This window comes from Chrysemys picta, chromosome 5 (genome assembly GCF_011386835.1).
Source record: "Chrysemys picta bellii isolate R12L10 chromosome 5, ASM1138683v2, whole genome shotgun sequence".
Taxonomy (NCBI): Eukaryota; Metazoa; Chordata; order Testudines; family Emydidae; genus Chrysemys; species Chrysemys picta.
In genome coordinates this window covers 41,610,721-41,623,270 of record NC_088795.1, presented here as the reverse complement: position 1 = coordinate 41,623,270, position 12,550 = coordinate 41,610,721, and the positions used below count along the sequence as shown (strand labels likewise).

Here is a 12,550-nt window from a genome sequence, read left to right as displayed (position 1 = left end):
ATATTTTGATCACATTTACAGTAACAGCCTATCTCTTCCTCCCTCTCCTCCAACTCCTCCCACAGAACACCCACACACCACTTACACTTACCATGACCTAAAGGCTTGTTTACCAATGGCGTTCGTAACTACAAGAGTTCCACTTACTGTGGGGCTGTGTTGTAATATGTGTACTACTTAGAATGATTAAGTGCGTCTCTTTTATCTCATCATTATACGAATCTGTGTTGTTTAACACCTGTGTCTAGGCTGAAAAATGTGCAACACTGAATAGAATCTTTCTGAGTTAATACATTTTGCATAATTTGGTAACCTTATATTCAAGTTTCACTCACTAGCATATTTTCTCCCTAAGAAAAGCCACAATGTCCCTTCTATTACCCCAGGCTTTTTCTCAGTTTTGTTGGTGACACGTGATGGTAATTTCATACTAACTTCCTTAACTTGGTAACTGAGTTAAACAGCTAGGTGACTGAGAGGAAGGGTACAGTTTTTCCTGTCTTTTTTTGTAATGGTGGGCTGCCTGATCGATACAAAGACAACTACCTGTTTAATGATCAGGATACATAGTTTAAGGTAGTGGCTCTCAAACTGCTATAGTCTGTAAACCTCTGGTGGTCTGCAAAATAAAACATTTGGGAAAAGAAATGGTTTGAGGGTGTTTGGCTGGAACGTGTTCTATGAGAGAATCTCTGTCACCGGGGATGTAGATTGGAAAAGCTTGATCTAGGGTCTAAATCTGCATTTTCTGTTAACTCTAGCATTAATAAATTAGTCTGGAAACATCTGCTCTAAAAAAGAAAAAACCTCCCTGTCTTAATAATATGACATATCACCCCTTGTATCACTGCCAGTACAGACACTTACTGCAAGCATTATAATTCTAGGTTTCAGAGTAGCAGCCGTGTTAGTCTGTAGCCTCAAAAAGAACAGGAGTACTTGTGGCACCTTAGAGACTAACAAATTTATTAGAGCATAAGCTTTCGTGGGCTACAACCCACTTCTTCGGATGCATATAGAGTGAAACATATATATATATATATATATATATAATAAACATTATAATTCTGTTGCCTTTCTACTGGGGATCAGACTCTTCTGCTAGGCTAGATTCAGTGTGGTAACTGGAATCCCCTGTTAAAAATTTGTTTGCCTTGAGCCCCCACAAAGAGCTGTACTCAAACAAAGCCCATAAAATCTAAATGGCCCCCTCACAATATTTTTCCCCTCACAAACACGTGCAGGGGTCTTGGTAACCTAGGGTCATAACCAAATTGATTTAGAAACAAGAACAAACAAGTTGCCTGTTGGTTAGAGCCCACCCACTCCAAACTGTGCATCTCAGGAGAAGTCTTACCAATTGTATTCACAAATGCAGTCCAATCCCAGCTCAGTCACTTGGCAATTTGTGCCTACTCAATTCTAGATCAGGGTAGCCCATTCTCCCCCCCACTGAATAACCCCCATTAAGTCTCATACATGCACATTCTTTCACATATCCACATTTATACTGCACAGTTAATGCAGTATATGAGTTTGGAACATGGGGGAACCTCAGTGTTACCAGATTTGCCCGTTACTTTGGGGTATGCTCATTTATTTGGGAGGTTCTTGAGGGGGGTTCTGTAATTCTATCAATGTACTTCTTGTGTCACATGTGTTTTCATATGGAGCGCTACTCCTCCCTGATGCAAGTCCCCTCCTAATGGAGCTATTCTGCAGGACCTAGGTTCCCTAGGGCTGGGTTCCTCCAGAACCGGATGCGTGTGTGCACACACACACAGTAACAGAGCACATCTGAGCAGACCAGGTCAATCAGCACTTTCAAGCTGACCCCCTTATATGTCCCTGGGCTCAACGGACTGGGTCAAGCAGCACTTTCAAACTGTCACCCTTATGTGTCCCAGATTCAGCACATCCCTATCCTCACTCTCACATCACAATTGTACTGGTAGTAACTGGGGTGGGGAGATAGCTCAGTGGTTTGAGCATTGGCCTGCTAAACCCAGGGTTGTGAGTTCAATCCTTGAGGCTGCAATTTAGGGAACTGGGGCAAAAATCTGTCTGGGGATTGGTCCTGCTTTGAGCAGGGGGTTGGACTAGATGACCTCCTGAGGTCCCTTCCAACCCTGATATTCTATGATTCTATTTGATGAGCAAACCTCACAGTATTTTGGGCGCTGCAGGGATCTTTAGCTTAGGTAAAAGAACCATTGCTGCAGAGTAAATGGGGAAAGCTAAAAACACAGAAGAGTAAAGTTCAGAGAGAGAGGAGCAACCAGCTTAACCATAAAAGTTATTTATTGAATAATAGTGATAACTACACAAGGAGAGCCTAAACCAACATAACATACATTATTAAAGGTTAATACCTAAGGTAGAAAGGAAAACAGAGCGAAAGAAGGGGGGGGGGGAATCTCACCCACTCCATAAGGCTTGAACCTGGCGGGGTTCCCAGGTGATGGTGGTAGTTCAGGGTCCTGAGTGCTGGAGACAGGCAGAGTCCCCAGCACGATCAATCAGGAGAAGATGGAGTCCCAGTGGAACTGATGCATAGTTTGGATCTAAGCATGAGAACACTTACTGGAGGCTGAGTAGGGATTTTTGTAGAGAAAATACAATGGTTCAAGGGAGAACACTAGATTTGTTTATGGGTAAACTAATGACTCAAGAGTTTTCTTTAGGCTAGGAGCTGATCACTCTTGGCTATGAGTGGTGTTTTCTTCCAGGGAGCTCACAATGCAACAGGCTGCTTCAGTATTTTGGATATCAATCAAGGATTCCTTACTAGAATTGGTCTGATAACTGCTAAGCTGGGTGTGTGCAGGCATAGGTTCATTAACATCTGGAGCAGAGATCCCCCATGATGCGGTGCTTCCCTGCTTTTCTGGTCCCAGAATTCAGTGCGGTTCTCTGTTCTCCATTCTGTATGCAAATGGAGAAGTCTCTGTCCCATTTTTCATGCAGATGAGGCTTGGGGAGTTGTCTCTGTTCTTCATTCTGTATGCTAATGGAAATGTCTTAATCTTATCACTTGTGGCAGGAGGGGTCTAGGTGTGTCTTCCAGTGCCCTTCACTGCTCTCTGCAAGCCTTTTCTCTGATTGATTTTGGTTCAATCAGAAACTGGTGTGTGTGTGTGTGGGGGGGGGGTGCTTTTCATGAGTCAGACAGGCTAGATACTGTGCACTGGTTCCCCAAAAACACAGAGCTGACTGGTATCATCAGATGGCATAGCTCTCAGCACCTTATGAAACTCTTCTAAATTGTATGCAAGTTATATCTGTCAGCAGATAGGGAGCACCCTCAGTTTTCCCCTTTTGCCCACAGGAGAAGCCAGAGAGCAGCATATGCAAATTCCTTCCCCCCACAATTACCTCATTTTACCTACAGAGAGAGACAAAGAGCTTCCATTCCCACAAGCCTGAAAGCCCTGTGGCTTTCATTTCTGTATGATTACCTGTTTCTGTTCTTGTGACATTTATGTGTATGCAGTAGAGGCAAAAGTATACAAATGCAGGATTTGCATTAGAAGGACATTCATACATAGAAATTTGGTGGAGGAAAGAGTTGGAAGGAAGAACTAAAATTTCTGATATTCTAGAATTGCACTGCACATTTCTAATCCAATTTCTAGATTTTACCACTGTGGCACTAAACTATACCATTTTTTATAGATTGTTGCAGAGCAGTATTTTGTCTGAAGGATAAACAAAATGAAAACTTCACGGGAATTAATTTACATAATATAGAAACTTGCTAACAATTTAAGAACTTTTCTGGGCTTCTTAACTTGATGAATATAGGGCTGGTTAGTGTCATTCAACTTTCTGAATGACAATTTATTAGAGATGATCAAATTTTGTCAGTATCTTTTCAGTGAAAAATGCCTCTGTCCAAAATGAAATCTTTTGAGAAAAATTCTCATGTTTGGTCAATTTTCTAGCTTTTTCAATAATTAAAATAAGGAAAAACTGTATTTTCTGCAAACATCTTTCAAAAACTGAAATATTTTTGGATATTTATTGGAAAAATATATTTTTTTGTGTATGAAATTCGGGAAAAAATTGAAAAATGCCAATTTGTGGGAATTTTTTTTCTTTTAACTGGCTCTACACCTTATAAATATGTGTCTAATTCATCATTGTAACTCTGTTGCTGTCTTTAAAAGCCCTGGAAGTATCCAGACGCTTTCTGTAACTCTCAGTAGTTTTCTGCCTGAACATTACAAACTCATTTCCTGCAGAGACTCCATGACTTTTTTTTATTTGAAGTAGCTGAATTCTCCAGTATCTTAAGTTTAATTTTCACAATTAATAATAAAAAGGCCCAGTAAATAAATTATATTCCACTGTAAAAATCAGTTATTACTAGAAAAATATTAATACTGTGTACAAATACCGTAAACATATTTGTCATAATTGGCTTAATAATTTGGATTTGAATTTAGCACTCTGTTGGGCTGTTTGTGTGAATGAGACCCAATGTGGCAATTTCCTTGAAATGACACCTTAAAATAGCTTTTCACTTGCTGTATCCAGAAACTGAAGATCTGAAAAGTAAGGCTGCTGCTACTCTCTAAAACATCCCCCTATATCAAAGAGTTGAAGTTGGTTTAACATTTACTTCCTTTCATAACGCCCTCAATATGTGTGGCTTTAGTGCACTCACCAATGTGTAATGTATAACATATCTCCCATACACATCCATTCTGAATTTGGCTCACTGAGTCTGTGAAGCAACTAACAGGCATGTATAAAAAGGTGTCAAACTTTATTTCCCAGTTCCTCAGTATCTAGATTACATCCACTTTGACTCCTTTACACATCAATAAGTAAATGTAACGAGGTTGAATGAATCTAACATGCTCCATCTACATTTGGCCCATTATGCCTAGATATTTTGACACATGCTAGAATACATAACATGGCATGTTGATCTGAAACAACTGCAATACCCAGGTCCAGCAGGATGAATTAGAGATGGAGTGGCAATCTGAACTCTGGATTTTCTTTCCTTGAACAACTAAGGCCAGTTTCTTTAATTTCACTGTTTTTTTGTTTTTATTACATCTGGGTCCAAATTTTTAATCTTGATATCTAAAATTAGGCACCTTAATCTAAATTCAGGCACCTACGTAAGTGGCCTAATTTTCAGAGATACTGAGCACCCACAGCTCCCATTGAAGTCAAACCACTACAACTTTAAGCATTTCAACACATTTTTGTTACAATTAAAGACATTCCTAAGACTCAGGAAAGCTGGAATCAAGTTTCACATGAAACTGAATTGCCATTCTTTTCTAATGGGATCTTTGTAATTAGTGATTACCAGATGCATTTAAAATGTGTGAAGTGCCTGAGGGTATGGGAATTTAAGAGAAAAAAAAAAAGCCAAACACCTCAGATCTTACCCTGGTAACCTTTTATTTTAAGATTCTGCTGTGTGCACAGGTGAAGCAGTATGGTGTCTATTAAATGTTTTTTGTTGTGGTTTGAGTTTGTTGATGTTACTAATAAATATAGTTATCGCTAATTGAAAACTCATTTGGTTTCAAACAGTCTTTCTTTGGTTGTGATGACTTCCCACTTTGTCAGTGTTCGCACTGTTATCCTTCCATTTCATATTCTGAAATCACACAAGTCACAATAGGTAGGTGGAGATAAAACTAGTGTTCTAAAAGCAGCAATTACAGTGATGCAATTGTTCTCCAGTAGTTAGATCAAAGTCGTGAGAATGAGGATTTCTGGGTTTCATTCCTGAATGAACCAGTGACTCGCCACAAGTTATGGAGTCTGAGTCAACACACAATGCCATCAATAGAAAGAATCTCATGAATTTCAATGGGCATGGGATCAGGCTCTTAACAGTTCAGTGCCTCAGTTTCCCCATGTGTGTACTGGGAATAATACTTTATAAGGGTGTTGTGAGACTTAATAAATGTATGTTTGTTGAGTTTTTTTAGCTCTTTGGCTGAAAGGGGCTATTTAAATGCAATTTTTTCACCAGGGAGTAGTGGTGGTTATTCTTGATGGAATCTTTGCTTGAGAAGGTTTTTCTTGGGTTCCCCTCCATTTAGTTTCTTCTTTTCTGCTTTTACATTGAAGACACAGGGCCAAATGGTGGCTGGCCCATACGCAGGGGAAGGGAAGAGTTTAAGGAGGCTGCCCCATCCTTGCATCTCCTACACATCTCCTGTTGCAACTGCACTTGTTGAGCACCAGTGAAGGCAGGAACTGTTGACTCTCTATATCCTGTGATTGTCCTACCCCACTTCTCTGAGCCACCTTGCCAAGACATGCAACGCCTATTCATTTAGAAGCCTGAGGGGAGCAGACTTGATCCTTCAGAGAGAATCTCTCATAAGCCACTCTCCTACTTCTGCCACCATCCTGCACTCAGAGTTCTGTCGCATGGAACAATTCCTATAGTATATAATAGTTTTTGGACTATGCTATGGAATTTACTAGGGATTTCTAGTCCTGAAAGAGAATTCTGTAGAATGGTTCAATAAACCCATCCACTGTCATTCTGTGTAAACTTCTGTAGTACTTTTTTAGAGTAACTCTGTCAAACATTACTGCATTTCTAGAGACCCTTAATGGATGATTTAGGTCATAGCAGTTTGATATTCTAAATTACTTCCACTTGTCTTTTTAAAGAATACAAAAAAATCTCCAAATGTATCTTCAGTGTGTCAAATTCAGTTCTCCTGCTCTGGGCACAAACACTGCTTTGTGCTTGGCCTCAGCTCTACATCCATGGGATAATATTTGGATCCATGAGCGAGGCCTGGGATTGCCGGAGCCCTGCTACTGCCCCCTCCCACCAACAAATCGGGTGCTATTTATGGCGGGGTGGTGGTGTAATGGGATGGCGGTAGTGTCATCCTTAAGTCTCTGCATACGGAATATACGTATTTAGGGTCCAAATTTCTGCAGAAACAGTGGTGGTCTCACAGTCCAGCCAGCCAGCTGCAGCTAATGATAAAGGAAAAGGAGCAAGATATAGAGAACCAAGTGCTGAAAAGTATCTTTCAAACATGAATATTTCTTCCCATTTAATTCATGCACTAAAAACATCAATAAGGCCTGGTCCCCGCTCAAATTGTTCTTTTCCTTGGTGTAACTTTTTTTTCCCTTCCATTTCTGACAGATTCATTGTGGACTGCTCAAAAAAAAGAAGGAAGATGCAGAGAATGCTCTAGAGCTGTGCACCAATGAATCTCCTGAGGCTGAAAGGTATGTATAAATTCATCACAGAAAATCTCTCCTTTTTAAGGCATTAGACACATTCTGTAAATACTGAAACGTACTTATAAACAGCACTTCCCATGGCATAGAACTGAACACCATGCTTCCCCTTGTTGTTCAATCAAAATTTTGTATGCCGGTCTGTGTTCCTCAAAATGGGAATTTATCTCCATAGCTCTCATTCCTCACTTCAGCCATTTCTCTGGAAAACTATATCTGCTAATTTGATCAACAGAAATAGGTTAAATTACTGAGTGTACATATAGATTTTATTCACCCTAAAGGGAAAGATTTATCACTGACTGCCATTGCAGCTCTACTAATGGTAGAGCTTATAGTGTAGAAAGAACAGGAGTACTTGTGGCACCTTAGAGACTAACAAATTTATTAGAGCATAAGCTTTCATGGGCTACAGCCCACTTCTTCGGATGCAGCTTATGCTCTAATAAATTTGTTAGTCTCTAAGGTGCCACAAGTACTCCTGTTCTTTTTGCGGATACAGACTAACACGGCTGCTACTCTGAAGCCTGTCCTTATAGTGTAGGTTAGACTCAAGTATTCCTTCCCCCCCCCCCGCCCCAGTCTATCCCTGCTTGGTGTAAAACAGCATGAGAGTAGCCCCTAAAGTTCCTAGATTTGCCAGTACAGCTATAAAGTGCCATAAAGAACCATGCTGCATGTTCCAGGGAATCTGGTAATGCCAATCAACATGTTACATTTTTGACACATGGATCTGTCTAGCTAGAGATTAACAAATTGAAAAGTGGTTTTAAAAAGAACTAAGTGTGCTGTGTTCGTCGGAGAGAGAATGAAGGGAGACACCATTCAAAAGCTAATTGTTAGTTGGATTTTTGAGGGGATTTTAAAAAAATAAAAGGAATTTTTCCTGTAGTGACTTTAATCTTCGTGAATTACTAGGTTGGATATCCCTGAAAATGGGAGTTCTCTGTTTATCCAAAAAGTAGCTATAACACAGGCAGCCGAACTCCAACCTTGCCCATACCCTCCTGCTCATGTAGCTCAACTGTGATCTGGAAGAACTACTGCGATGGATGTGAAAGGAGTTGTTTCCATGCCACAGGCTGATGATGGCCCCTTTTTTGAGACAAGAAGCCAGTTAATGGCAGTTTGTGGTGGTGGTTCTGTGATGTGAACTCCTGACCAACAAGACTCCAACTTGTCTTGTGCAGGCACTGCAGTGTAGTAACGTGACCAGCCGCTACTGAGCTGGATTTGAATTGGTAGCATAAGGTGAAAAACTGTATTGCATCGCCAGACTTCCCCTTACCAACCACTCTACATTTCCTAGACTAACTCTAAATTGTCTCTTCTTGGTTTTATTTTGTTTATATTAGGGATATTATATTAGGGTAATATATTATATTTGGCTAAATCTGAACTTGTCTGGTTCATATGGGAAAAACAGACCATGACATTTTGGGCTAGATCATTAGTTGGTGTAAAGCAGCATAATCTCACTTACTTCCATGGAACTGTATTAATTTACACTAGCTGACGTGCTGGAGCACTGTTCATGTAAAAGGGACCATAAATATTCATTGTGTGTTTCCTATTTCATTTAGTGTGCTAATTCAGAAAAAGATGAGTGCCAACTGGCATTCTAAGTTGAAAAAAGAAAGTTGTCAGCTCCCAGTTGGGTGCTTTCAAAATTATGTATGCAATTAATTTAAACATTCAGACAGCTGAGCACAGGCTGATCAGCAATTTTAAAAGCAGTTGGGTAGTGTCTGAGCATTTTTGAGGCCTGCAGAATGCTATTTCTGTGCTTTCAGACATAGATTTCTAGCCCATCAGAAAGCAATTTTATATTCTTACTGTATTGTAGTATGAACTCCTCCTTTCCTTGTCCCACATAACCAGTTCATTTCTCTCCCTTGATTCTCCCTGCTTGGGTGGCATAGAAGAAGAGATCTTACTTTGTACATCCCTTGCCCATCAGGATTAATTATAAATATCCAGCCATACTTCTTTTGATGGCTGGTAAGACTGCTGAAATAAAGTACCAACGTTTATCTTTTGATCTGTGTGTGTGTGTGTGTGTGTGTATATATGTATATATGTGTGTGTGTGTGTGTGTGTATATATACGCACGCTCTCTCATAGGCCATCACAGCCCCACCCAGCAGAGAGAATGCAACATCTTCTAGAAAGATGTCTATTGAAATGACAGGTTATTCCACCTATGTTTTCAGCTACTCTACTGGTATTAGTGTTTAGGAGTTACTCATGTGGCTGTGATGTCCTAGAGAATACGTATGTTTTACTGGTGCATATTGGTTTCTGCAAAAGGGTAAGTCATGCTACACTTGTTTGAAAAGGAAGTAATTCTTGGTCTGCTTTGAATTTCTGTATCTCTTTTTCTGTCTCAGGTTTCACTTCCATTTTCACTGTCTCCTGACCCCCTCCCCTCCACCCCCTCCCCTCCACCCGTTAGCTTTCTGCATTTGGATGTTTAAGGAGACCATAATTTGCCAGTTCAGAAACTTGCATGCTATTTGAGGGTTCCATTTGGTTGAGCTTTCCAGTCAACTGAGTAATCATTGATTTGCATGGCAAAATGTCGACCCTCTTTCAACTACTAATCAACATGCAGATAAAAGATGGCTGAGTTATGATGCTGGGTGAGTGCTCTGTTCACTTTTTCCCACATGGGTAGCATTCATAATTCTCTCGCTGTCTGATCCAAAGTCCAGTGAGGTTAGTGAGTCCATTGACTTCACTGGATCCAGTCTCATTCTTGATCAAGAGGAATGTTGGATCAGGCTCTTTCTGCTTTATTCAGGCAACCATGTCAAGTAAACAAAGGAGACATTTTATTGTCCTATCAGCAGATGACATGATATAGAAGTAGGCAGGAGCTATATGTCACTACAGAGATTCGAGAGAAAAGGAACTCTGAGAAAAGGGAAAAGCAGAACACAATGGGGCCAAACCCCTTGACACTTGACATGTATTGGCAGTCTTCCTTTTTCCTCTTCTTTCACACATATACAGTCTTTACATTATCCTTATAGCATGTGATATTGGATATTTCTAAATGCAACCAGGCTGATTGGCTTACTCATTTATCTTTTAGCAAAATGCGATGGATTATAGGTGTGGCTTCAGTTAATTATTGGGATCTCTTTAGATTGTTTTCAAAGAAACCAGATGTGTTTCTATCAAGAACATGTATCTCTCGTTGTTGTGATTTGTATAATTCTTAAAATTAAGCACAACTATTAAAGAGCAATTGTTTCTGTTCACATTAACAGCACGCTGCTTCTCCAGATGTGGCATTTGACAGCCAAACAGCTGCTGGCTATTAAATGTGCCTTAAAAGCTCCATTCCTTTGTCATAAAGGGAACAGAAATGTAGCAACATTTATGGGGTAACAGGCAGATGTTTTGGCTGGAACAGTATTGAGCGAAAGTTGAAGTGATTTCTCTATTTGTCTCAATACACACACATTTTAATCCCCATCATCTACTTTGCACTGTGAAGCCCTCTTCTCATGAAGGAAAAAGGATTATTGCTAAACATTTTTCCTAGAGACCTTAGGCATCTCAGTTGAAAGACTCTGCATTTGTTTCAATTTCGTTTTTGAATGGATCTTACTTAATGTCTATGAATTTAGGCTGGATCTTCCAGCAATGTTTTCAAAACAATTTTGGTAAATTTCTATTGTTTTTCTTTGTACTTCTGAATTTGCAAAGCTTAATGAAGTGAAGTGAATTGCGTTGGAAATCATTTACAATATTCACTCTTTTCAAATTAAAAATATTGGGGGTGAGAGGTTTTTTTTTTATGTCAAAGTATAGATTTAATCTACCAGATAGGCTGGTTATTTAGTGATAATATATATTTATGTGTAATAGAGTGCATATGTATGGTAGCACAGATGTGAATTAGTGGAGTTGAAGTTCAAAACATCCAACTCCGATAATCAACCAAAAGTCTCATGAGGGCCAAATACCCATGTGTTATTCCGGTAAGTGAAGACGTACCCATAAACAGCTTTATTGACTTCACTTGAGTTGCACTCTATAGGAGCTACACACCTCAGGATCTGGTCACTGATAGTTTTAATTAATATCAGACCCTCTTAAGGCTGCAAAATTAGACTGGAAATTCATGCAGAAAACAGGTTTTCTTGAAAGATTCCTGGTTCTTCCTGCTTCCAGTTGGGTTGGAAATTCCCCATGTAAAGCCTTTGTCATGGTATTTTGTCAGTTTCACATCTGATCTTCATTGGATCAACCTGTAATACAAAGGTCCTAATATCAGAAAGAGCAATCAAAGGTTTTATAGAAATTAAACAGTATTATATGAAATTCCTGTAAAATCCTATGGAATTTAAGAGACTAATATAGTTTCTTCTACAGAATTAAATAGAGGATATTGTTTTTGTATATATATATTTTAAACAACATGGAGCATTTAATCACTGCTATAAATTTATTCCCACTGCAAATAGGGTTAAAAATTCTGGAGAAAGATCCCATTCTCTATCAAATTCTATAGGCCATTTCCATAATGGAAGGAAGTACTGAGGCACGTAGAGTGATAAATAATAGAGGGAAATGTTAACTAACCTTTTCAAATATATAACATGGTCTGTTTTGGGATGTCAGTTTTCATTTTATCTGAGACAGTTCTTCCATCCCTAATAAAATACATAAATTTGTTTCTTTATATGGCTCTTACCTCCACAGCACACGTAGCCAAGCAGGATTCTCATGTCCAAAATGGCCACCCATGGGGAAGAAGCATGTGATTTAACCCCTAGACTCTTGGATTCGTTTCCGCTCAAAATATGGCTCTGTGGTGCTGGGATCTGGCTGTAAACCCCCTCTATAAAGCCCCTTATTTACAATTGTTTATGGTGTATTCATAGTTTCAGTAATCAAACCTATGACACAAGCCAGGTAGACATGCTGAAATTACACTGAATAGCATCATGTGGATTAGAGATTAAATTAATCATTAGAGTTAATGCACTGAGAAACATAGAAAACAGCCCCCAAAGACCTGTGACTATGCTAATTTCTCAGAGTCCCATATTCCACTTGTCTAGAAAACCACCTAGAGGGAGCCAAGAGTTGGCAAATGATGTGCCAGGATGGCCAAGAGGAAGAAGCAGTGTACCTTCCCATCTCATAACCACATAACCCCAGACTTCAATGGAGCTATGACCATTTTCAATAGTAGACTACCTGCCCCCGGTCTCTGATTCCTTCCAATGTCCAGGAGAAGCTTGGTTGTGAAGTTGTCTTTGAGACTTTACTGCTAGTTTCA

The 12,550-nt window shown here is 39.5% G+C and overlaps 1 protein-coding gene across 3 annotated transcripts in view; it reads left to right on the top strand.

Annotated features, from left to right (window-relative positions):
* Positions 1 to 12,550, top strand: part of TNIP3 (TNFAIP3 interacting protein 3) — a 119,711-nt gene that overhangs the window by 38,274 nt on the left and 68,887 nt on the right. For all 3 annotated transcript variants that reach the window (XM_065596307.1, XM_065596306.1, XM_005290283.4), the window contains one exon: positions 7,154 to 7,239. The gene's annotated coding sequence lies outside the window, so the exon portion shown is untranslated. The remainder of the gene's footprint in view (positions 1 to 7,153; positions 7,240 to 12,550) is intronic.